This window comes from Sus scrofa, chromosome X, assembly GCF_000003025.6.
Source record: "Sus scrofa isolate TJ Tabasco breed Duroc chromosome X, Sscrofa11.1, whole genome shotgun sequence".
Classification (NCBI taxonomy): Eukaryota; Metazoa; Chordata; class Mammalia; order Artiodactyla; family Suidae; genus Sus; species Sus scrofa.
Window position 1 is genome coordinate 96,146,075 of NC_010461.5, and position 27,166 is coordinate 96,173,240.

The following is a 27,166-nucleotide window of genomic DNA, read 5'->3' on the forward strand; positions in this document are numbered from 1 at the left end:
ACATGACACGGAAGCTCTTTTAGGATGCTGTTTTTCTGCTGGCTTATATGCATTGAAAAAATTGTCAAAATGTGTCAGAAACATTTATACTTGCTCTCATTTTTGCACACTAGCAGTAGTAATGTTGGAAGCTGGCAGAGTTTGAACATTAATGTACATTTCTGTGAGTTTAAGAAGCTATTTATGATTTTTCCTCACCTTTCCACATGGCTCTATGGCAAAGCATTGCCTTCCATTATGGAAATGGGAAGATTTAATTGCCTTATACTATGCTGTATCTTCTATATTTCTATTTCAGTATTCAAATAGAGCTCTTGTCACTGGCATCTGGGAATGTCAAGAACATTGTGGGCCCTATTAAATATGTATTTGACGAACCTGATATTGTGTCTTCATCTGGCTCTGCAGACAAAGAATAAACCCAGGGATTGCCTCATCCTTATTTTATATAGCAACCACATTGAAACTTCTGATCATTAACTCCATATCCATTGATTCTGGCAGTGGGACAAATACAATGTGGAGGCTAGGAATTTTTTTTGAAATAAATATAGACCTATTTTGTTTTAATGTATTTCATAGGCAACAAAGTCCAAAGTAAGCGTAGTCCCATTTTTCAGTCCACTTTTTTTTTTTTTCAAAAGTCCTCACTTTAGCCTATGTATATAGTTCAAGGATGGTTCTATGCATCCACAAGCAGCTATATCTAACCATCTATCTTGTTTATGTGGCCACCTGGCCTCACAACATGCATTTTGTGTTGTATATTTTATTTGCTTAATATACATCTTCGGTAACTTTTTATGGCAGTGTATATAATGTTAAAACCCACCTTACCAGCTGTGTGGTATTCTATTTAATAGCTATATGGCATAAATGAACCATGATAATTTAAGTGCTCTGAAACTGATGAAGGCTGAAGTCATCTCCAACGTTGCCGTACGAAAACAAGGCTACTGAAAACTCTTCTCTGTATCTTTGCCTGCTTGTGAGATTTTTGGATGACAAATTCTTCTTGAGTGAAACAATATATGCATTATAAATTGTTACCAAGACTGCCAAATTGTTAGCTATAAGAGAAAAAAGATAGATAACACTATCAATTAAATAACACATGAACAAAACAAGAATTTCAATGAGATGGAAATCATAAAAAAGAACCAAACTAATTGTGGTGCTGAACAATATGATGCAAATAAAGAACTAAAAATTTAGTAGAAACCTTCAATAGCAGACTTGATCAATCTGAAAAATCCGAAAAAAAAAAAGTATTGAATTTTAAGACAAGTCATTCGAGCTAGAGAACAATGGTGGTCCATGAGGACCAATGCAGACAACATGGCAGCCACATCGCCAAAGCCAGAAGAGTGCCCCAGGGGCAGCTTCTGGGCCTTGGGTATGGCAGGGTGCCCTGGGTTTTGGCCTCTCTCTAGTTCCTAAGAAGCTGGTCAGCAGGCAGTGCAGGAGCAGCAGAGGTATGGGCTCCAGCACATCTTTCTCCTCCCTTTCACCCTAAGCTAGGGTTATTGAGGTCTCCCAAGGGTCCCGGTCTCCACCTTTCAGTGAATGAAATTCTAACTCTATCCCTTACAGTAGAAAGCAATGTAGAAGAGATAGCAATTAACAATGTTTCCCAATGTGGGATATTAGTGGCCAAGAATCTCTTCTTTCTTCCTGGAACACTTACTATACTAGCAGAGTCTCTAATAGTTGTTGTGGACAGTACAGACCAAGGAGTTCGTTAATCGGAAAACTCTCTAAAATGAGAGCCCATGAGAACCTAAGGAAAACCGGATTGCTGATTTTTGCGAATAATCAAGATGTTAAAGAATGTATCAGACATCTCCCAGTTTTTGAAACTAATTTTTCTTAGAGATCGCCAGTGGCGTATCCAGGCAGGCTGTGCTCTTGCTGCCAAAAGACTATGCGAAGGACTGGAAAGGATGATTTCACCTTTTAAGATGAGCTGATCTCTACTTACCTCTTCTCATAGACTTTGTATAGATGAAGTGTTGGACCTTACCCGAAAGCTGTAAAAAGTAATGATTTATGTGCACATCCAGCGCTGCAGGGCAACGGGAGATCCAGAAAGAGGGATGGCGCAGCATAATAAATCACGGAAGACTCCTACATTTAGAAAAGTGGGGGACCAGGAGGCACTCCGTTCCACAGAACAAAGGCCCTAGGCTTTAGCCCACATGAAATTTATTAGGGAAGATGACGTAGGTTAACGAGCAAAATCAGGTCAGGGGATGATAAAGCTCCCTCTTAGTGGTTGTGCTTTTGTACATGCACCAAATTTGTGGACTGCATCATTCAGCTGTTTCAATGGTCTCCAACATTTATGGAGTTCCCTTTGTGGCTCAGCAGAAATGAATCCGATTAGGATCCACAAGGATGTGGGTTTGATCGCAGGCCTTGCTCAGTGGGTTGGGGATCTGGCATTGCCATGAGCTGTGGTGTAGGTCACAGACGTGGCTTGGATTCTGCGTTGCTATGACTGTGGCATAGGCCGGCAGCTGTAGGTCTGATTCAGTCCCTAGCCTGGGAACCTCCATACGCTGTGCATGCGGCCCTAAAAAGCAAAAACAAACAAAAAACCCCTAATGATTTAGATATATTTATAATGAACTAATTTTTCTTCTTACAGAAAAAGTTTAAGAACACTTATTTGAAAACAAAGTCTCACCTTCCAATCTGGTTTCTCATTAGCTCCTTCCAAAGCAAGATCTTAAAGCTGTGACTGACAGCTTTCTTACCATAAGCGCTTTCACAAGATTGTGTAGCCTGTGCTAGGGGAAAGGGGGAGGAAGACATCTTTAACTTTTAAGAGCTTTATTATCAATATAATCCTCTCTAGTTGACTGTTGTTCTCATTCAAAAGACAAACCACAGATACTCATTTTCTAATGTTTAATCTTTTTTTTTTTTTTTTTGCCTTTTTTAGGGCTGCACCCACAGCATATGGAGGTTCCCAGGCTAGAGGTCGAATCGGAGCTGTAGCCGCCAGCCTACGCCACAGCCACAGCAATGCCAGATCCAAGATGTGTCTGCAACCTACACCACAGCTCACGGCAACCCACTGAGTGAGGTCAGGGATTGAACCCACATCCTCATGGTTGCTAGTCGGGTTTGTTAACCACTGAGCCATGATGGGAACTCCTCTAATATTACTTATGGAAAGTATTTTTGCATAAAGTTTTGTATATATTTTGTATATGCCTCAAAGTCACGTTAATAGTTTTGATTTGTTTTCTAAAGGAAAGCAAATTCCACAAAAATTAGCAATATTCTTGTTTTAACCATAATGAAATGAGTATGGATATTGATTCTTAAGTGTCATTTGGTACTTTTCCCCTATATTCTCTTTATTCTCTCTGATCAACCCCTCAAATCACTGAACTGCTTTAAAAATAATAATAAAGAAAATGAAAAATCTTGACATTATGGACCTGTTGTTTTGTTGATCAAATCACATACACGGAAATATGTAATCCAACTAAGAGAACTATCTATCAAGTTCTTAGCTTAACTTGATATAAATAATGGGCAGAGTTGCACACTGAACAATTATCGGATTGTTCTCTTTGTTGGACCTTATGCCACCTAAATTACTAAATAAACTGTTAATCCATTAATCAGCCTATCATTAATTGTATTTAAAGGTTTTTTTTTTTTAAGCACTAATTAAAAACTGTTCTGTGAAACATGTCTACCCAGAGAAGTATCACCCTATAATATTATCAAATAATTTAGCTAGAGTCATCTTAGGTATTATGTAAGGCATTTAAAGTAAATTTGAGGGAGTTCTTGTTGTGGCTCAGCAGGTTAGGAACCCAACATGCTGTCTGTGAGGATGCAGGTTTAACCCCTGGCCTTGCTCAGGGTGTTAAGGATCCAGTATTGCTGTGGGTGTGGTGTAGGCCGGCAGCTGCAGCTCCAATTTGACCCCTAGCCCGGGAACTTCCATGTGCCACAAGTGTGGCCCTAAAAAAGAAAAAAAATTTGAGATTAAAAGTTAAACATATTCTCTAAGCAACAAAGATAATTTCTTAATTTAAAACATAGGAGCTAGAATAGTTTGATGGTTATAAAATACTTTTCTTCTTTTTGCTTTTTAGGGCCACAACTGGGGCATATGGAAGTTCCCCGGGCTAGGGGTCAAAGTGGAGTTGCAGCTGCTGGCACACACCACATCCACAGCAATGCAAGATCCATAAATCTCTGAACGAGGCCAGGGATCAAACCCACATCCTCATGGATACTAGCTGGGTGCATTACTGCTGGGCCACAGTGAAATACATTTTTTTAATCTTTCAAGAATTTGGTTTAAAATTTGATCAACAAGATGTTTTACTAAGAAGTAGCTTGGGCCAAAATATCCTTCATGTTTGCTCTTTAATATCTATAAATTGAAGCTGTTTCTATTGTAACTGTAAACAAACTTCTCCTAAATGCATTAAAACATATTCTTGGGTACTCAGTCTATCTTTTTTGCCCTGAAAATCTGAAAGCTAATCCAAACTGGCATGTTTTAGGATATTTAAAAAATAATAACCATTTCTAATACCAGCCTTTTAGATTGCATGAAGATTTTGATAAGGAAAAATAGTACATACTATAAGCATTGACAGAACTTTGAAAATTCATTCCTATGGAATATAAACTACCTATATCTAGGGTGTTTCCGTCATGGCTCAGCAGTTAAAGAACCTGACTGGTATTCATGAGGATGCAGGTTCGATCCCTGGCCTCACTCAGCGGGTTAAGTATCCTGCGTTGCTGTGGCGTAGGCTGGCAGCTGTAGCTCTGATTCAATCCCTAGCCTGGGAACTTCCACAGGCCATGGGTGCAGCCCTAAAAAGCCAAAATAATAATAAACTACTTATATCTAAATCCAAGCAACCATAGGGGACCAGTGTTTAACACTGGATGTTTTGTGTTTTATATTTACTATAGACGTCAAAATGCAACATTTTAATACTTCTTAAAAAATTTTTACAAAAGTAAATCCTAAATTACTAAGCTTTGAAGACAAGTCATTGAAATTATTCAGTCAGATAAGAAAAAGGAAAAAAAAATGAAAAGAATAAACAAAGTCCTATGAGATTTATGGGACACTATCAAATAGAAACAAGCAAACAAACATGAATTATGAGACCCAGCAAGAGAAGAGAGAGAAAGACAAAGCTTATTTAAAAATAATAATGACTGAAAACTTTGCAAAACTTGGAAGGGAAATGGCCATCAAGTATCATGAAGCTCTAAGGACTACAAAGAGTGTCAATCCAGAGAAGCTACACCCAAATGCACTACAATAAAACTATCGGAATTCAAGGACAATGAGAGAACTATGAAAGCAGCAAAATGGGTTTGCATCTAACTGAAAGCTTTTGCTAAACAAAGGAACAAACAGTGAAGAAGTGACCTACAGAATGGAGAAAATGTATACCATTTATCAGATAAGGGATTAATATCTAAAATACATAAGGAGAGTTCCCATTGTGTCGCAGTGGAAAATGAATCTGACTAGTAACCATGAGGTTGCAGGTTTGATCCCTGGCCTCACTCAGGGTTAAGGATCCAGCATTGCAGTGAGCTGTGGTGTAGGTCCCAGATGTGGCTTGAATCAACCATTGCTGTGGCTGCGGTATAGGCTGGCAGCTGTAGCTCCAATTTGACTCCTAGCCTGGGAACCTCCATATGCTGTGGGTGCAGCCCTAAAAACTAAAAAAAAAAAAAAAAAAATTAAAAAATATAGGATTTCCTGTTGTGGTGCAGTGGAAACGAGTCTGACTAGGAACCATGAGGTTGCGGGTTCGATCCCTGGCCTCACTCAGTATACATATACAACCCAGTAGCAAAAACATAAAAAACAAATAACCCAATCTAAATAATGAGCAAATGACCCAAATATACATTTTTCCAAAGATATTCAAATGACCAACAGGTATATGAAAAGGTGCTCTGCATCTGTAATCATCAGGAAAATGCAAATCAAAACCACAGTGTGAAATCATGTCAACTTGTCCGGATGGCTTTTATCAAAAAGTCAAAAATTAGCAAGTGTTGGCATGGATATGGAGAAAGGAGTATAGCCATTAGGGAAAGCAGAATGGAGATTTCTCGAGAAATTAAAAATAGAACTACAGTATGATCTGGCAATTCTAATTCTGAGCATATATCCAAAGGAAATGAAGTCAGTATGTCAAAGAGAGATGTGCACTCCACTTCCATATTCAGTGTAGCATTAGTCACAATAGCCAGGGTCTGAAAACAACCTAAGTATCTACTGAGGGATAAATGGCTAAAAAAAAATATGATATACATATATAGAAACTCCTTTAAATATGGAACCTAAAATAGTCAAACTCTTTGAAACAGAGTTAGTTGCCTGGGATTGCGAGGAGAGAGAAATGGGGAGATATTAGTCAAGGGTACAAAGTTTCAATTATACAAGGTAAGTTCTGGAGATCTAGCATACAGCAATGTGATTATAATTAACAATACTGTAACTTATACTTGAAATTTGCCAAAAGAGTAGATCTTTGTTCTCGCTACAAAGAAAAGGAAAATAAAATGGTGACTGTGAAGTGAGACACGTTAATTAGCTTGTGTGATTATATGTATATTAAAACATCGATTTGCATACTTTAAATATATTCAACGTTTACTGGTTACTCATACCTTAATAAAGCTGGAAAAAAGATTAGAGAGGCAGTGGTATACAGTGGTTGGGTGTCCCAGCAACTTTACAACTGGTGACAGGCAAAACTTGGTTCAAGTGCTAGCTCCTCTACTAACTAGTTTGTGCAAATAAATAAATCTCCGTGAGCGTCACTTTGCTCTGCTCATATAATGGCGATACTAATAATACCTATTGCATAAGGATTCTTAAAATATTTAGCACAGTATCTGGTGCACATTAAGTATTTATGACTTTTTATTATAGAGCCTTAATTGAATGACAAGTGAAATGAACTGTTTGAGTTTTAATCATGGTTTGGTATGAGTCTATTGATCCAGGTTTGTAAATTCAGTGTCTTCTGAACCTTTCCCTAGCCATGCCCCTTACTATATTGGATACCTCTCACATATATATTTTATAACACTATTCTGATTCTTGTACCAGGCCCATATTGTCTTGTCCATGCTTTGAGGCCATTTCACATTCTCAATAGTAATTAAACAAATATAGATGGAATTTTGCTGATGTGTTTTATTATGGCTTATAGACATATAAATGGGCTAATAAATGTTTAATACCTGGCTATCTAGAAAAATGCATTCATGCATATATGTGCATGATGTATTATACATTTTACTAATAAGTACAGCACACAATTTACAAATAAACTAATAAAATAAACTATACCCTTTATCATAAACTCTTACTGAATGCTAGCATTGCTTTTGGTGAAGTTGTGTATTCTTAGCAGTCTGTGCCGGTAATTAAAAAGCAAGTGTAGTTCCATCATGAATTTTTTTTCTTTTTAGGGCTATACCTTCGGCATATGGAGGTTCCCAGGCTAGGGGTCTAATTGGAGCTGCAGCTGCTACGCACAGCCACGCCAGATCTGAGCCACGTCTGTGTGACCTACATCACAGCTCAAGGCAATGCCAGATCCTTAACCCACTGAGCAAGGCCAGAGATCAAACCTGTGCCCTCATGGATGCTAGTCGGGTTCGTGAACCACTGAGTCACGATGGGAACTCCTGGTCCTTCATTTTTAAAAATGCCTTCCCAAACTTTGCTTCTCCCTCTGGCCACTTTCATCTGTATTTGTCTTCAATTTTTAGCAGTCAAAAAAATCTCTCAGTTTCTTTTATTCCCTGTCCAGATTGCATCATCTCCCACTGACCCTCTACAATTTGGCTTTCTGCCCCATTCCTCCATAAAAAGATATGGCCAAGGTCACCACTGTCTCTAAATTAAATAGACTTTACTATTTCTCATTTTATTTGACCTCTTAACAATGTTTACTGTTGCTAGAATACTTAATCCTTGCTAGACCACTCTTTTTCTCTTAGGTTCTACAATGCTTATTTTACTTTTCTGCTTCTCTGCCCATTCCTTCTCTTCTCCTTTGCAAATCCTTCTACCCTGCTGTTAGGTTATAATCAAGAGTGTTCCCACTGGCTTCTGATTCTATAATCCTTACCATGATTTCAATTACCACATGTACACAGATTACTAATATATAGGTATGTATGCATATGTGTATATATAAATATACACATCTCTATCCTAAATATTTATAGTATAAAATGTGTGTTGTATATGTATGCCATCACCACAATCAAGATAATGAATATATCCTTCACTTCCCAAAGTCTGTTGGTGTCCCCTTGTAATCTTTCTTTCCTAGCCAACCATTATCCTCAAGCAACCACTGATCTACTTCCTATCGCTATAGATTGGTTTGCATTTTATCAAGGTTTATATATAAATGGGATTCTACAGTACATGTACATTTCATTTTCTGCTTTTGTCACTCAGCGGAATTATTTTAAGATTCATCTCTGTTGTTGCCCACATCAATAATTTATTGTTATTGCTGAGTAGCATTCCATTATATGGATACACGAAAATGTGTTCATTCATTCACTTATGTCAATAAGACCTTTGGGTTGTTTCCAGTTTGAGATTGTTACAAATGGAGCTGATGTGAACACTTATGTACAAATCTTTGTGTGGACATATGCTTTAATTTCTGTTGGGTAAATACCTAGGAAAGCAAAGGCTGATTTGTATGGCAGGTGTATTTTTTAACATTATAATAAATTGCTGTTTTCAAAGTGGTTGTGTAATTTTGCATTCCATCAGCAGTGCATCTGATTTCTGCATCCTTACCAATGCTTGGTATTTTCAGTCTTTTTAATTTTAGCCTTTCTAATGGATACGTAGCAGCATCTTATTATGGTTTTAATAGATTATTTATAGCTAGTGATCTTGAGCTTAATTAATATGCTTACTTGCTGAGTTTCTTTTCATACCTTTTCAAATATTTTGCCCATTTTTAATTCAATGATTTCTATTCTAACAAGTTGTAAAGTGTTTTTAGATATTTTAGATAAAACTTCTTTGTCAGGTATTTGCTTTACAAATATTTTCCCCAAGTCTGTGGCTCATCTCTTCATATTTGTAACATGAATTGGCTTTTTAAGACACAGTTTTGATGAACTATAATTTACTTAGTATTTTTTTATTCTTTATTATTTTTAATTGAATTATAGTTGATATACAATGTTGTGCCACTTTGTACTGTACAGCAAAGTGACTCGGTCATACAACACACACACAGACACAAACATACATATATACACATACATACATTGTTTTTAAAATTCTTTTCTATCATAGTCTATCCCAGAAGATTGGATATAGTTTCCTGTGCTATATACATTAGGACCCTGTTTACCTGTTCTAAATATCATAGTTTTCATCTATTAACCCCAAAGTACCAGCCCATCCCTCTCCCTTGGCAACCACAAATCTGTTCTCCATGTCTGTGAGTTTGTTTCTGTTTCATAGATATGTTCATTTGTCTTGTATTTTAGATTCCACATATAAGTGATATGGTATTTGTCTTTGTAAATGACTTCCCTTAGTATGAATAATATCTAGTTGTATATATATATTTTTTGTCTTTTAGGGTTACACCATGGCATATGGAGGTTCCCAGGCTAGGGGTCGAATCGGAGCTACAACTGCCAGCCTTACACCACAGCCACAGCAACGTGGGATCCGAGCCTCGTCTGTGACCTACACCACAGCTCACAGCAATGCCGGATCCTAAACCCACTGAGCGAGGCCAGGGATCAAAACTGCAACCTCGTGGATACTAGTTTGGTCCGTTAACCACTGAGCCATGACACGAACTCCCTCTAGTTGTATATTATTAAATTAATGTACTTGTTGTTGTACTAAGAAATCTTTGCTAAATCCAAGGTTAAGACAATCCCTTGCTGGAGTTCCAGTTGTGGCTCAGGGGAAAGGAATCTGACTAGCATCCATGAGGATGCAGTTTTTGATCCCTGGCCTCGCTCAGTCGGTTGAGGATCCAGTGCTGTCGTGAGCTGTGGTGTAGGTGACAGATGAGGGTTGGATCTGGTGTTGCTATGGCTGTGGTGTAGGGCTGGCAGCTGTAGCTCCTATTCGATCTCTATCCTGGGAATCTCCATATGCTGTGGTATAACCCTAAAACACATATAAACACACACACACACCAAAAAAGACTATCCCTTGTTTTCATCTATTTGGATTGTGATGCATTTCTGTTAATTTTTATGTATGGTGTGATTTAGGTTGAAGGTTTGTGTTGTTTGTTTTTTGCATATGTCTGATATTTCCAGCACCATCAAAAGATCTTTCCACCAGATATTATCTTCGCAAATTTATCAAAACTCAATTGACTATGTATGACTAAATCTCTATATAGAATCTCTTCTGTCCCATTGATCTATGTGTTTTTGTACATCCATAGGCAAATTATTTTCCTAATTATTATAGCTTTTTTCAGTTTTTTTGAGATTTGTCAGAATAACATTGTATAAGCTTAAGGTGTACAATATGCTGATTTGATACTTATACAGTGCAAAGTGATTTCTAACCATAACCTTAGTTAATACGTCTATCACATCACATAATTGCCATTTTTTTTGCTTTTTCAGGGCCATACCCACAGCAGATGGAGGTTCCCAGTAATTGGTGCTGCTTCTTGTGGTAAGAATATTTCAGATCCGCAGTAAGTCAAGAAGTCAGGCAGAAAGTCCTCCAACTTTATTCCTTTTTTTCAAGTTTTATAATATATTAATATATGAGTAAAGAGGTACACTAAAGCAATTATCAAGATAATTCTGATGATCCTCAGTATTCCATTTCTGATAATATCTGCTGTTCATTGTCTTTAGTGGGCTTATTTTTCCACTTTATTTTCCAAATACAGATATGGAAGTGAAGGTTACATCCAAAAAATGGTACATGGAAGCTTCCTTCTTGAGGTACTCGATTGTATTTTTAAATTTTTACTTTTATTGAATTGTAGTTGATCTACAATATTGTGTTAATTTCTACTGTACATTAAAGTGATTCAGGTAGTTCCTGTTGTGGCGCAGTGGAAATGAATCCAACTAGGAACTGTGAGGTTGCAGGTTCAATCCCTGGCCTCACTCAGTGGGTGAAGGATCTGGCGTTGCTGTGAGCTGTGGTGTAGGTTGCAGACATGGCTCGGATCCCGTGTTGCTGTGTCTGTGGCGTAGGCCAGCAGCTATAGCTCCAATTTGACCCCTAGCCTGGGAACCTCCATATGCCATGGGTGAGGCCCTAAAAAGCAAAAATAAACTGATTCAGTTATTTTAAATATTCTTGTCCATTATGGTTTATCATAGGACATTGAATATAGTTCTGTGTGTTAAATAGCAGGAACCTGTCGTTGTTTATTCCCTCTGTGTATAATAGCTTACATATGCTAAACCCAACCTCTCATTCCATCCCTCCCCCTCGGCAACCACAAGTCTCTTCTCTTTGTCCATGAATGTGTTTCTGTTTTGTAGATAGATTCACTTAGATTCCACACATAAGTGATATCATATGGCATTTGTCTTTCTCTTTCTGCCTGACTTCACTTGGTATGAGAATCTCTAGTTCCATCCATGTTGCTGAAAATGGCATTATTTTGTTCTTTGTGGCTGAGGAGTATCACATTTGTATATATGTACCTCATTTTCTTAATCCATTCATCTGTTGATAGACATTTCAGGTTGTTTCCATGTCTTGGCTGCTGTGAATAGTGCTGCTATGAACAACATAGGGGTGCATGTATCCTTTTGAATTACAGTTTTGTCTGGATATCTGCTCAGGAGTGGGATTACTGGGACATATGGTAGTTCTATCTTTAGTTTGCTGAAGGACCTCTATACAGTTTTCGATAGTGGTTGTACCAACTTACATTCACACACACGCTGTAGGAGGAGTCCCTTTTCTCTACATCCCTACCAACATGTGTTATTTGTAGACTTTTTAATGATGGCCATTATGACCAGTGTGAGTGGTATTGAGGTACTCAATTTTAATCACACTAGGCCAACATTAATGAAGTTTAGCCCAGGGCATTTATCTGCCAAGAATATTGTGACATAAATTCTTGGCTTAGAAGGGCTACCTGGAGGAAATTCCTGAGATTCCATGCCACTATATGCTTATAATTTATTAATCTGATGAGATAAAAGTGACTACTACTGCATACATGGCCCCATTCTCTTAACTCTTCTCAATATGGAAGCAATGTTAACACTACGTCTATATAAGCATAAAAGCAACCAACAACAATTTGAATAATGCATCCCATCAAGTAACTAGATCTTTTCAGGGCATCAAATGACCAGTTTGACTTTCACTGAATTGACTGGTTGGTTGGCACTTTGAAGAGCATTAACTTGTCATCATCTTCATTACCATGAAAGAGTATTTATTAAGCATCCACAGTTGCAAGTGATATAAAGCTAGCCAAATAATTGTAGACTCTGCCCTTTAGGAATTTATGATCTGGAAACTCCACACATCCAGATGAGCTGGATGCCATTTAGCATAGTACTGCCCTAGGACTTTGAAAATGCTACTAAGTGGCTGTAAAAGATCAATTTTATTCACAAAGTGCCAAACTATGGACTAGAAAGTAAAGTAGTGCACATGTTGGGTGGGTGTAAGTGATCTTCTCACCTGAGATTGTGTCATTTGGACTGAATTTTAACTAGAGATGTCCTCTCCCTTCAAAAGATTGAAGCAGCACCTTAGAGAGAGGAAATGACATGTCTGAGCTTACCAAAAGCAAATCAGTCCTTTGGGAATCTGGGAGTGAGTAATGATGGTGGGGGATGCAGCAGAGAAATGGTATTTTGGGCATCAGAATAAGGATGCTCTACTCCAGCTCTGTCCCTCATGGGTGGGCACTGGGTAATTTATTTAACTTTTCTGCATCATAGTTTAGTTATTCACCTGTAAAATGAGAAAGCTGTAATCATGTTTATGCCTTCATGATATTTTGAAAATTGTGCAGGGATCCTGCAATGAAAAGAGAACCCCAAATGAATTTATACAAGAACAGTCACAATAATGAACGTTCCTAACTAGGCTGAGAGGGCTATACTTTTGAAGAAAATTAAATTATTTGTATGAAATGCAGATTTAATTTTGGGGGAACATTGATGGGTTGCAATAGTTTTACCTCTTAAAAGTTACTCTTTTATAATCCAGTTAAAGTATGTTGTTACATGGTTCATTTAAAGCTTATTTTCTGCTGTTAAAAATGAAATATGTCTAATCAATCTTTCCTCTACTGGAATGCCTTTTTTGGGAGGAATCAAAGAATATAAGACTTAGGAAACCTATTAAAAATGGTGTGATAATATAAGCAACCTTTGAGAGTGAATGACTTGCTGAAGGATGAACAAGCGAATAGGAAAGCCAGTACTAGAATCCAGGTTTCCTGACTCTTTCTTTTAGCACTCTTGTTAAGTATTCCTGTCTGATAATACAGTGTGACACAATGGACAAGCACTATAGAAAGCAAACTTTATGAAATCAGAGGGACAGCTGCTATTAGTGGGCAGGCAACCCTGTGTGCCAAGTATAGTGCTAAAGGTTGGGCATGTGCTGTTTCATACCATCTTCACACAATCATGAGGAGCTGTTATCAACTGTCAGTAGATGAGGAAATGGGAGATTTAAGCAAATTCCAAGTTACACTGCAGTCTGTCTGACACAAAAGCTCATCTTTCCACTATATTGTACACTCTGCCTGGGAAAAAATCTTTCAGGGCCCAACGAGATGAGTCAGCAGTACTAACTGGACATGACATTGGTAAGGTCATCTTAAGTTCTCAGTTTTTTCTTCCTAGCACTCTTCTTCCACATTCCAGTGATCATGTCCATTCTGGACATCCAGCTCTACTCAAGCTGTTCTTGGTAGCCTTTGCGAGCCTGACTTCCTCGGACAATATGTAAAATTACCTTCTCGCATGCTTATTTCCTCATTTATCTATTGCATTACCTTTGTCATATTTTTTTCTCCATTTAAACTCTTGATTGCCTAATAAACTTTAGGATTTATTTGGAAGGAAGATAATATGATTTTTACGCTATATGCAAGTGATAGAGCCTTACTGTATTTTTTTGCTCCTAGACATTGTTCTTTTGCCCAATGACATAAAACAATTGATGTGACACATTTCCTATGCCTATTTCGTGGGAACTAGGCCCTCCTAGTCCAGTTTTGGTGCTGCAGACAAAAACTATCACTGAAGAAAACACAAGCTGAATGAATTGAGAAAAAAACTGCCTGAGAGCAATCTACTTATTTGGTGTTCAAAAAGGAGAATTATGGGTAGAGTTGACATAAAATAAGATAATGAGTATAAAATGCTTAGCACCTATATAAAGGCTCAACAAGAGTTCATTATCATATATTGCCTAGGATGCTGCAGAAAGAGCATCTGATGTAATTTGGAGTGAAGAAAGGTCCATTTAGATTTTAGAGTTATTTTCTGAGTCAACAGCTAGAGACCAACTAGGGTAGGATGGGAAGGGAGGGAGCTTAATGAAGCAGATGCAATATAGAAGTTCTATATTGACTTATAGAATATATTGGTATGATCTAAATTTTTCCTTTAAGTTTGTGATAGGTTAGTAAAAAGTACTCTTACCTAATGATATAATAACTAAACCCTGAGGTCCTTAATCATCAAGGATCAAATGTTTTCCTCCAGGCAGATATATGAGAAAAAAAAAAAAAAGTATCATTGCTTGTCTCCAATGAAACATGTTTAGATGTAAGGATAAAACCCCTACATCTATCTGCATGACCTGATTACTCATAACAGGAGAGAATACTGTATATTTTAATACATAATTAAATTCAGCAAATAAGAAAAGAGTTCCTATCATGGTGCAGTAGAAATGAATCCGACTAGGAACCATGAGGTTGTGGGTTCGATCCCTAGCCTCGCTCAGTGGGTTAAGGATCCCGCATTGACGTGAGCTGTGGTGTAGGCCACAGACACAGCTCGGATCCTCCGTTGCTATGGCTCTGGCACAGGCCAGCAGCTGTACCTCCGATTAGACCCCTAGCCTGGGAACATCCATGTACCATGGGTGCAGCCCTAAAAAAACAAAAAAGAGAGAAAAAAAAATATTGTTCTCATTCTGAGGAAAAATAGTTCTAAAAATACCCAGGACTGAATCAACCTCGAGATATGTAAAAAAAGTCTTTATTTGACTTTAAAATCATTGATATGATTTGGAGCTTGATATGAGTTGGGCAGGTATGTAAATATAGACGATGTTTCTGGCCAGGACATTGTTTTGCCTGAAGAGACTGCTCTGCCATCACTGCCTGTTTATAGAACAATGTGGAACAAAGTAAGCATATCTGTAGCACAAAACATTATTTTATCTCATTTGTAGGGCTGCACATTAACCTGGTAGTAGGAAGCTATTTTTTCCTCTCATCTGCTTTTAAATCTAATGCATAGAGTAATTTTTCGACATTTATAAATCCATCACTTATATTTCTTTCTTGAAAGCTAGGACCATGTCATCTCAAATTTAGCTGATTGAGTAACTTGTTCCAACCCTTTAGGGAGTTTCACTAGTTATAAGGCTCAAAATTTAATGAAATTAGATTTCAGAAAAGGAGTAATAAAAAATGTTGGATTTCTTTTTGTAAATATTTGCTATATTAGCCCAGAGAAAACTAGAAAAACAGGGGGAGGTCTCTGAGAAAATGTGGCACTTTATATAGCCATTTTTATACAGTGGCTCTGACAAATAGGCATGTCCCATGCCTTCTACTACAGAAATGCTAAGTATATATTATTAAACAGAGTGATCAGACAAAATAGTGATTTGAGAGAGCTGCTGATTAAATTTTAGAGAGTTATGTTATTGAATGATTCAAATTAGTGGTGTACTTTGAAAATCTTTTTGGAGGAATAAAATTACAAATAACCTAACTATCTTCAGCTAATCAGATCCCTTAGCATGATTTTGAGATGTGTTTGATGATGTGTTAATCTATATGAAAATGATGAGCTAGTAACTTGAAACAGGGTCTGCAGAATCCATATAATTCAAAATGTGTGCTTGAACACAACATGGCCTCAGATGAACCAATTAATCATTGACGGAAGACGTCGGATTTGGGAAAGGGCACTGTATGATGTTAAGACACAGTGGGGTCTCTATTAATGTGTCTGTTAACGTGTCTCTGTTGTGGGAGGATGGAGGAATTGATATTACTGTCCATATAAAAGAAACTAAACACTATCCATTACATAAGAAATAGCTCCTACTCAGCAGCCTCTTCCCTTCCTTCCAGTGTCATGCTGCTTTTAACACAACAAATACAGAAGTAGGAGACAGACCGGCTAGTCATGGTTCAAAAGCTTTCTATTGATGCTAATAAGTTAATGAACAGACAAAAGGGCTTTCTGGCCCTTCTCCTTCATGCAAGGCACTCAAAAAAGACATTATAAAAAGACAATGAAAAATAACCCATGATTTCAATCACTTTTTTTTTTTTCTTCTTCTGACTGGTCTTTTTGTCTCAAAGAACTGTGTCAAATCCGGCCTCGTTTTTCCCACAATGTGCCGACTGTGTGGCATCCGTATTGTGTATTGCCTAAAAAACATGGAGTTTCGAAAGAAACCAATTTGAGCTCCACCACACTATGATTCTAGGCAAGTTCCTTAACTTTTTCTGACACTTACTTTACAAATGAGAAAACAACAACAACAACAAATAAATTGTGAGGATATACTGACCTCTGTAGAATTAGTTTTCCATGTATGTAATTGTAGTGCACATGAACTCCTGCTTCCCTCTTCCTCAGCCATGAGAATTTTGGTTCAAGGATTTATCTGAATTTCAAATCATACCTGATTAGGATAACTATACATAGGAGGAGGAACTATGGATTACACCTGACAATAGAAAGCAAAGCAAGTGAAAGAGTAAGGGTAGAGAGAGATTTTGTACTGAAAGTTTAGGACATATAAAGGAAAGAAGGAAAATTAAACCAGCTCTAGTAGTTTCTTCCTCGGTACACATGAGAAAGCTAAGGAGTGGCAGTGTCAAGGAGAAAGATTAGCTCTTGCATAATCTCCAAGAGTCTCTTACATAGATGGTTACCCCCAAATAAGAATACTTTTAAACCAAAACGATGTGCTGGCTATGTAAAGGCAAGCTCAAGATAAACGTGGGCAGAACAATGAAAGTGGACCCCTGTCTTGCACCAGTCAGAGACATTTGCTCAAAATGGATCAAAGACTTAAACGTAAGAGTCAGTGATACCATAAAACTCCCTGGAGAAGCTCCTTGACATTGGTCTTGGCAATGATTTTTTTGGATAGGACATCAAAAGCAAAAACTAACCACTGGGACTACATCAAGTTTAAAAGCTTCCACATAGCAAAAGAAACAGAATGAAAAGGTAAAGAATTGGAGAAAAATTTTACAAACTATATATCAGATAAGGGATTAATATTCAAGATATATAAACAGCTCGTACAACTCAATATATTAAGAAAAACACTTAACTTAAAAATGGGCAGAAGACCTGAATAGACATTTTTCCAAAGAAGACATCCACATGGCCAGCAGGTACATGAAAAGATGTTTAGCATCAGTAATCATCAGGAAACTGCAAATCAAAACCACAATGGTTTGTCACCTCATACCTGTTAGAATTTCTATCATCAAGAAGACAAGAGGATTCCTTTCAAGATGGTGACACTGGAAGATCCTAAAATTACCTCCCACTATTCATGAAATGTACAGATACATATGGAAGTTTCCTATGGAAAAAAAAAATCAACTAGTTGAATAACTCCTAGATGGTAGGCAAACAAGAAGAAAAAACATATCAAAGTGGATAAGAGAGGCAGAGACACAATTTTGCTACAAATCCCACCCATGATGGTGACCCTCAATGAGGAGGGTCTGAATGATTTGAACCTCACATCAGGCACTCCATATTTCAATACCTTCACCCTCAAAATGTCTACTTTGGAAAACTATCAAGGCTTGTGCCCACAAGACTCCCGGAGCTATAGTGAACTGAGAAACAGCTCATAAATGGCTCAGACTCATTGCCCTAGGGCCTAGCTTAAAAGCAATCAGTTGATGATCCCAAAGAGATGCACACAGACACATTATAATGAAAATGTTAAACACAAGAGAAAAACAACACGTTATGGACAAGGGAACCTACCCATTACTATAAGCAGATTTTTCAATAGAAAGTTTGGGAATGGCATGATACGTTCAAATGCTGAAAGAAAAAAAAATAACTTCCAATCAAGAATACACTACCTGGCAGGAGTTCCCTTCGTGGCTGAGCAGTTAAAGAACCTGATTAGGATCCATGAGGATGAGGGTTCGATCCCTGGCCTTGCTCAGTGGGTTAAGGATCTGGTATTGCCCTGAGCTGTGGTATAGGTCACAGACGTGGCTCAGATCTAGTGACTGTGGCTGTGGTGTAGGCCAGCAGCTGTAGCTCTGATTTGACCCCTAGCCTGGAAACCTCCCTATGCCGCAGGTGCGGCCCTAAAATAGCAAAAAAAAAAAAAAAAGAGAGAGAATACACTACCGGGCAAAATGATCATTCAGAATTAAAGAGTTTGCTAAACAAAAGCTAAAGGATTTCATCAACAAGAAACCAGCCTTACAAGGAATAATAAAAGGACCTCTAAGTTAAAAAGAAAGGGCACTAATTAAAAACAAGAAAACATGAGTGTATAACACTCAGGGCAAATATATATAGGAAAGGTAGTGGATTAATCACTTATAAAGCTAGTATGAAGACTAAAATAAGTATAACTACTTATAGTTAATTAAGGAATAAGTACAGTTAGTCAAAGGATAAACAAGATAAAGAACATAAAATGGGGTAGGTGGGTAAGGGAGAGGAAAAATGTAAAGCATTAAGACGCATTCAGGCCATGTTGGATTGTGTAGCCAACAATGCTGCTGCTAAAAGGAGGGTCAGAGGAGTTAGGAGGTTCCCTTTCTCAGCAATGCCTGCCACTGGCTCCTCGAAAAAACAAAAAGAGGCATTCAAATTAAAAAAAATTTTTTTTTAAATTATTTCCCCAATACAATTTTTTCCCTGCTGTATAGCATGGTGACCCAGTTACAGATACATGTATACATTCTTTTTTCTCCCATTATCATGCTCCATCATGGCCATCATAAGTGACTAGACATAGTCCTCAGTGCTACAGAGCAGGATCTCATTGCTAATTCAAATTTAAGTTTTTCCAATTTAAAACACAGTGTTATAAATGTAAGTCTTGTATGTAAGCCTCATGGTAATCATCAAGCAAAAACCTGTAGTAGATACACAAAAGATAAAGAATCTGATGGAGCATGATAATGTGAGAAAAAGAATGTATGTATGTATGTGTGACTGGGTCAACATGCTATACAGTAGGAAATTGACAGAACATGGTAAATCAGCTATAATGGAAAAAAATAAAAATCATTTAAAAAAAAATCTAAGCATACCAATGCAAAAATCATTATATCACAATGTAAGAGAGCAAGTACAGAAAAATGGAACAGAGGAACCACGAAGCATCAAGGAGACAAGGAACAAAGCCAATAAATACACAGAAATGTAAATAGATGGAATTCTCTAATCAAAATAGAGTGGTTGGAGTTCCCGTTGTAGCACAGTGGAAACGAATCCAACTAGGAACCATAATGTCCTGGGTTCGATCCCTGGCCTTGCTCAGTGGGTTAATGATCCAGTGTTGCCATGAGCTGTGGTGTAGGTCGCAGATGTGGCTTGGATCTGGTGTGGCTGTGGTGTAGGCCAGCAGCTACAGCTCAGATTGGACCCCTAGCCTGGGAACCTCCATATGCCGAGGGTGCAGCCCTAGAAAGACAAAAAGACCAAAAAAAAAAAAAAAGAGTGGTTGGAGTTCCCAACATGCCTCAATGGAAACGAATCTGACTAGCATCCATGAGGATACAGGTTCAATCCCTGGCCTTGCTCAGTGGGCTAAGGATCTGGCATGGTCATGAGCTGTGGTGTAGGTTGCAGATGCAGCTCAGATCTGACATGGCTGTGGCTGTGGTGTAGGCCAGCAGCTACAGCTCTGATTCCACCCCTAGCCTGGGAACTTCCATATGCCACAGGTGCGGCCCTAAAATAGACCCCCCCCAAAAAAACAGAGTGGTTGAATGGGTTAATACACACACACACACTGAAGAAATCAGAGGGAAAAAAAATACCCAGAGAAAAATGAAAGCAAAACAGAACAATCCAAAATCTTTGGGACTCAGCAACAGCAATTCTAAAATGGAAGTTTTATAGCAATAAAAGCTTGCCTCAGGAAACATGAAAAATCTCAAATAAACAACCTCACCTTACACCTAAAAGAACTAGGAAAAGTACAACAAACAAAATAAAAAAGTTAGCAGAAGGAAAGGAATCATAAAGATCAGAGCAGAAAAAAATACAGACTAAAAAAAGACAATAGGAAAGATCAATGAAACTAAGAACTGTTCTTTGAAAAGATAAACAAGATTGATAAAACTTTAGCTGGACTCACCGAGAAAAGGGGTGGGGAGAGGGGTCAAATCAATAAAATTAGAAATGAAAAAGGAAAAGTTAACAACCACCACCACAGAAATACAAAGGATCCTAAGATACTGCAAGCAACTATATGCCAATGAAAATGGACAACCTAGAAGAAATAAATTCCTAGAAATGTGCAATCCCCCAAGACTGAACTAGGAAGAAATAGAAAACTTGAAGAGACCAAATACCATTAGTGTCATTGAATCAGTAATTAAAATAGAAATTATGAATAAACAAAAATCCAGGACCAGATGAATTCTCAGTGAGTTCTATCAAACTTTCACAGAAGAGTTAATACCCACTCTTAAACTGTTTCAAAAAACTGCAGAGGAAGGCTTCCAAATGCATTCTATGAGGCCAGCATCACCCTGATACCAAAACCATACAAAAATATCATGATAAGATTACAAGCACTATCACTGATGAACATAGATCCAAAAATCCTCAACAAAATACTAGCAAAACAACTCCAGCAATACATTCAAAGAATCATACACCACAATCAAGTGGGATTTATCCCAGGGACCCAAGGATTTTTCAATATCCACAAATGGAAAAATAAAAACTATGAGATCATGTCATTAAATGCTGAAAAAGCTTTTGACAACACTCAACATCCCTTTATATAAAAATTCTCCAGAAAGTGGGCATAGAGGGAACACAGCTCAACATAATAAAGGTGATATACAAAATATACAACAGAGGAGGTAAGAATATACAATGGAGAAGAGAGCCTCTTCAATAAGTGATGCTGGGAAAACTGGACAGCTACATGTAAAAGAATGGAATTAGAACATTCTCTAACACCATACACAAAAATAAACTCAAAATGGATTAAAGGCATAAATGTAAGACTGGATAGTATAAAACTCTTAGAGGGAAACATAGGCAGAATACTCTTTGACATAAATCACAGCACTATCTTTTCAGATCCACCTCCTAGAATAATGAAAATAAAAACAAATATGAACAAATAAGACCTAATTCAACATAAAAGCCTTTGTACAGCAAAGGAAACCATAAATAAAATGACAACTCACAGAATGGGGGAAAAAAAATCTTTGCAAACAAAGTGACCAACAAGGGATTACTCTTCAAAATATACAAACAGCTCCTGCAGCTCTATCAAAAAAACCCTCAAACAACCCAATCAAAAAAGGGGGAGAAAGATCTAAACAGACATTGCTCTAAAGACAACAGTCCAAAAGCACATGAAGAGGTGCTCAATATCACTAATAGAGAAATGCAAATCAAAATTACTATGAGGATTCCATCGTGGCAGTGTTACGATCCGACTAGAACATGAGGGGGGTTGCTTGTCAGTGGTAGTCGGGGGAGCTGGTGGGCAGACGCGGGATGGTGTGGCTTGGCGTAGGGGGCTACAGTCCATAGACTACTGGAACCTCATAGCGGGAGCCCAAAAAAAAAAACAAAAAAAAAAAAAAAAAAAAAAAAAAAAAAAAATAAAACAAAAAAAATCTACAAACAATAAAAGCTGGAGAGGGTGTAAGGAAAAGGGAAGCTTCCTACACTGTTGGTGGGAATGTAAATTGGTACAACCACTATGGAAAACAATATCAAGGTTCTTCAAAACTCTAAAAATATAACTACCATATGATCCAGCAATCCCACCCCTGGGCCTATATGCGAAGAAGAGCATAATTCAAAAAGATACTTGCACCCCAATGTTGATGACAGCACTATTTTTAATAGCCAAGACATGGAAACAAGCTAAATATCCATAGACAGAAGGATGGATAAAGAAGATGTGTGTGTGGGGGGGGGTACACACAATGGAATATTACTCAGCATAAAAAGAATGAAAAATACCTTTGCAGCAAAATGGATGGACCTAGAGATTATCATACTAAATGAAGTCAAAGAAAGACAAATCCTATATGACATCATTTGCATGTGAAAGCTAAAAAAAAATGATACAAATGAGCTAATTTATAAAACAGAAACAGACTCACAGATTTCAAAAACATAGTTACCAAAAGAAAAAGATAGGCAGGGAGAGAGAAATTCAGAGTTTGGGATTAACATATGCATACTATTACATATATGCATATATATTATATATATATATATTATATAGTTAGTTAACAAAGACGTACTATATATTATAGGGAACACTCAATATTGTATACTAACCTATATGGGAAAAAAAGCAGAAAAAGAATGGATATATGTATAACTGAATCACTTTGTGGTGCAGTTGAAATTAACACAAAATTATAAATCAACTATATATACTCTAATAGAAAATAAAAATTAAAATAAAAGCAAAGAAAAGCAGACTCACAGAATAAACCAGTGGTTACCAATGGGAAGAGAGAAAGAGGAAGGGGCAAGATAGGGGTAGGAGATTAAGAGATACAAAGTACTGTGTATAGGTAGCTCCCATTGTGGCTCAGCAGAAAGGAGCCTGACTAGTATCCGTGAGGATTCCTGTTCAATCCCGGGCCTTGCTCAGTGGGTTAAGGATCCCGTGTTGCTCCAAGCTGTGGTGTGGGTTGCAGAGGCAGCTCTGATCCCGCAATGCTGTGGCTGTGGCATAGGCCTACAGCTACAGCTCTGATTCCACCCCTAACCCAGGAACTTCCCTATGCCAAGGGTGCAGCCCTAAAAAGCAAAAAAAAAAAAAAAAAAAAAAAAGTACTATGTATAAAATAAATAAGCTGCAGGGATATATTGTACACCACAGGGAATATAGCCAATAGCTTCCAATAACTATAAATGGAGTGTAACCTTTAAAAATTTGTGAATCACTATGTTGTACACCTGAAACTTACATAATACTGTATATCGACAATTGAAAAAGTGTGCCTGAATGGATTAAAAAACAAGATTCATCTATATGCTACCTACAGGTGACAAATGCCTACATCAAGAAACAACAACAACAAACCCCTCAAACAACTTAACATTATGCCAAAGTAGAAGGAAGGAAATAAATTAAAAAAAAAAAAAAGACAATAGACAAGGTCAATAAAAAAAAAAGCTAGGTCTTTGAAAAGATAAACAAAATTGACAAACTTTTAGCTAGGCTCACCTAAGAAAAAGAAGACTCAAAATCAGAAATGAATGCAGAGGCATTACAGCTTATAGAACAGAAATATAAAAGGATTACAAGAGTACTTTAAACAATGATATACAAACAAATTGGACAACCTATAAGAAACAGATACATTCCTAGAAACCTGAAACCTACCAAGATTGAATCATGAAGAAATAGAAAATGTGAACAGAACAATTACTAGTAAAGAGATTGAATCATTATTTAAAAACTTCCCAACAAACAAGTCTAGGATCAGATGACTTCACTGGTAAATTCTAGCAAACATTCAAAGAATTAAAACAAATCATTCTCAAAATCTTTCAAAAAATAGGAGGGAATACTTCCAAATTCACTTTATGAGGCCAGTGTTACCCTGATACCAAAACAAGACAAAGAAACCACAAGAAAAAAAAAATTACAGGCCAATACCCTGATGAACATAGATGCAAAAATCTCCAGCAGAAGGCTAGCAAACTAAATTAAATAATACTTTGAACTGATCATACAGCATGAGAAGTGGGAGTTATTCTAGGGATGCAAGGGTGGTTCAACTTTTGCAAATCAATAAATGTGATATACCACATCAGCAAAAGCTTTGACAAAAGTCAACATCCACTTATGATTAAAAGCCCTAAACAAAGTGGGTATAGAGGGAACATACCTCAACATAGAAAGGCCACATATGACAAGCCCACAGCTATTATATGTAATTGTGAACAGCTGAAAGTTTTTCCTCCAAGTGCGGTAACAAGCAAGGATGCTCGCTTTTCTCATATAACAATACGTCTTAGAGATCACAGCCTATCAGTGCATTTATGTATGCCTACCTCATTCATTTAATAGCTACACAGTATTCTCCTAGTACCTTATGTATTTTACATAGTCTCAGGTACTCAGTTTGTTTTCAGTTTTTCACTATTGCATGTAATAGTGCAGTGAACTTTCCTGTATATTTTGCACAATGTGCTAGCATTTCTATGTAATTAAAAGCTTTCAGGTCTAGCTCTGATATTTTTCATATTTCAAGAAAAAAAAAACAGAACTGGCATTGGCATTAAAGTACACTTTTCAAAGGGTTAAAATATGACTCACGTAAATTTCTTTAAAATGAAATATGTCTTAAGATTTTAGGTAATTAATTAATAAGGAAGCCATATGATTCTGAGACCAGTTCAAATCAGAATTTGAAAGACAGATAATCAGAAATGCTTTAAGGAATTTATTTGCAACACTGGTTAATCATCCATAAGTCAATAAATGCAGTGTTTGAGATTATCTTTTCTATAGCGCAAAGTTTCACCAGACAAAATGTATTTGCCTATCTATGGTCAGGAATCATTTTCATTGCCATCAGTTTTTCTACAACTAACAGCTGCCTCCACGATGTTGTAACAAGTTAACTGAAGGTGCCTATAACTACGGAATCAAACCTACTACCTAACTTCCAGCATTCTTCTGAAATGACTCTCAGTAATCTCCTTTGCCCACCTTCAGTCTTACACAAATTGTTTCTAACACTGGAATTACTTAACCACAGAGACTTCATATTTATACCAGGAAGCATGAACCATTGTTCAATCATTCTCACCTACATTTACCTACAAGAGAAATTTCCTCCCAATTAGCCTCCATGAGATTATTAATACCGTCTTTCGTTATATACTGCTGTCGCTTTATGTATTTAACTTCACAGGTACAGGGAAGCAATAATTCTTCTTAAGAACTCTGCTTGAATTTAAGTATGCTACCGCTAAGCACAGAATGGTGCCTTGATTAGAGCCTGCCATAATGTGGTTGACAGAGAAGGTAGAAGCTAGTTTTTTCCATCTTACTTAGGAGGCTTTGTCCTTTGAAACTAGATTCGCAGAAAAAGTATATGAACTAAGACACATACCAGATGAGATACAAACTTGTTTGTAGTATTCCAGGCATTAGGAAAAGATGTCAGCTTATGACACACATAACATTTTAAAATAACAAGACTTTAAAACAGACATAAAGTATAAAACACCTATGATGAACCCACAAATGCAAAAGCATTGAACTTGCACTCTTTCATTTAATTCCCCTACTAATCCAACAAAGTAGGCAAAACAAGCACCTGTTTACAGATGAGAATGCTAAAGAGTTACAGAGTTGTGTCACTTGCCCATTGTCACACAATAAATCTGCTCCAGAATTGGGATTAGAGGCTCAGTCTCTTGACTACTAATCAACTCAGGGCTCTATTACATATCACCTGGAAATTATTCCTTAAAAATTATATCGTATAGAAAAATCATTCATATGATCATATGACTAAGCATCTTCTTCACCATAGCTATTAAAAATATTTATTGGGAAGTTCCCATCGTGGCACAGCAGAAACGAATCCATCTAGGAGCCATGAGGTTGCGGGTTCAATCCTTGGCCTTGCTCAGTGGGTTAAGGATCGGCGTTGCCGTGAGCTGCGGTGTAGTCGCAGATGCAGCTCAGATCTGGCGTGGCTGTGGCGTAGGCCAGAGGCTACAGCTCCGATTGGACCCCTAGCCTGGGAACCTCCACATGTCCCGGTGTGGCCCCTAAAAAGACAAAAGACCAAAAAAAAAAAAATTATTGGTACCTAATAACCCTATTGATGTTGCGGGTGATGGTGAAAGGTCTAGAAAGTAGTTTTTCCTTTAAAGAAATTGCAAACTGAGTTATGTACTTAATATGCATTAATGCAATAAATGCTTAATGAGGAGTTCACATCGTGGCGCAGTGGTTAACGAATCCGACTAGGAACCATGAGGTTGCGGGTTCGGTCCCTGCCCTTGCTCAGTGGGTTAACGATCCGGCGTTGCCGTGAGCTGTGGTGTAGGTTGCAGACTCGGCTCGGATCCCGCGTTGCTGTGGCTCCGGCGAAGGCCGGCAGCTACAGCTCGATTAGACCCCTAGCCTGGGAACCTCCATATGCCAAGGGAGCGGCTCAAGAAATGGCAAAAAAGACAAAAAAAAAAAAAAAAATGCTTAATGAGCACCAACAATGTGTTATACATTGTTCTAGGTGCTGGAAGTATGTTAAAGACGTTGCCACAAGGTACGAAAGCTGAGATCTCAAATTTGTGCGTCTACTGGTGCTGGCACGTAACATACAGAAGTGAACCATAGCCTGGTAGAAGTGTTAAGGAGAATGACAAAAAAAAAAAAAAAAAAAAAAAAACAAAAAACAAAAACAATGCATGCAATATTTAAAGAGGACAAAAGCTAGTTCCAGCTGCTTGTTGTCATGTGGGGAGGTAGACACAGAGTTGCCAGTTCTTCAGATTTCTAGGAAAGAGTGAAATCTGGATTTTTATGTGAAACAAAGTTCATTTGTTTTTTTATAAACTGCTGAGCGGCGCAAACAAATCCCATCTGCATGTCAAATCCGGTTCATCTGCTGACAACTTGTGACCGCCACATTAAAGGGTAACAGCCAAATTAAAGACAGAGACA

At 37.5% G+C, this 27,166-nt stretch overlaps 1 pseudogene; it reads left to right on the forward strand.

The window, feature by feature from the left end:
• LOC110257691 lies at positions 1,339–2,388 on the forward strand (annotated as a pseudogene).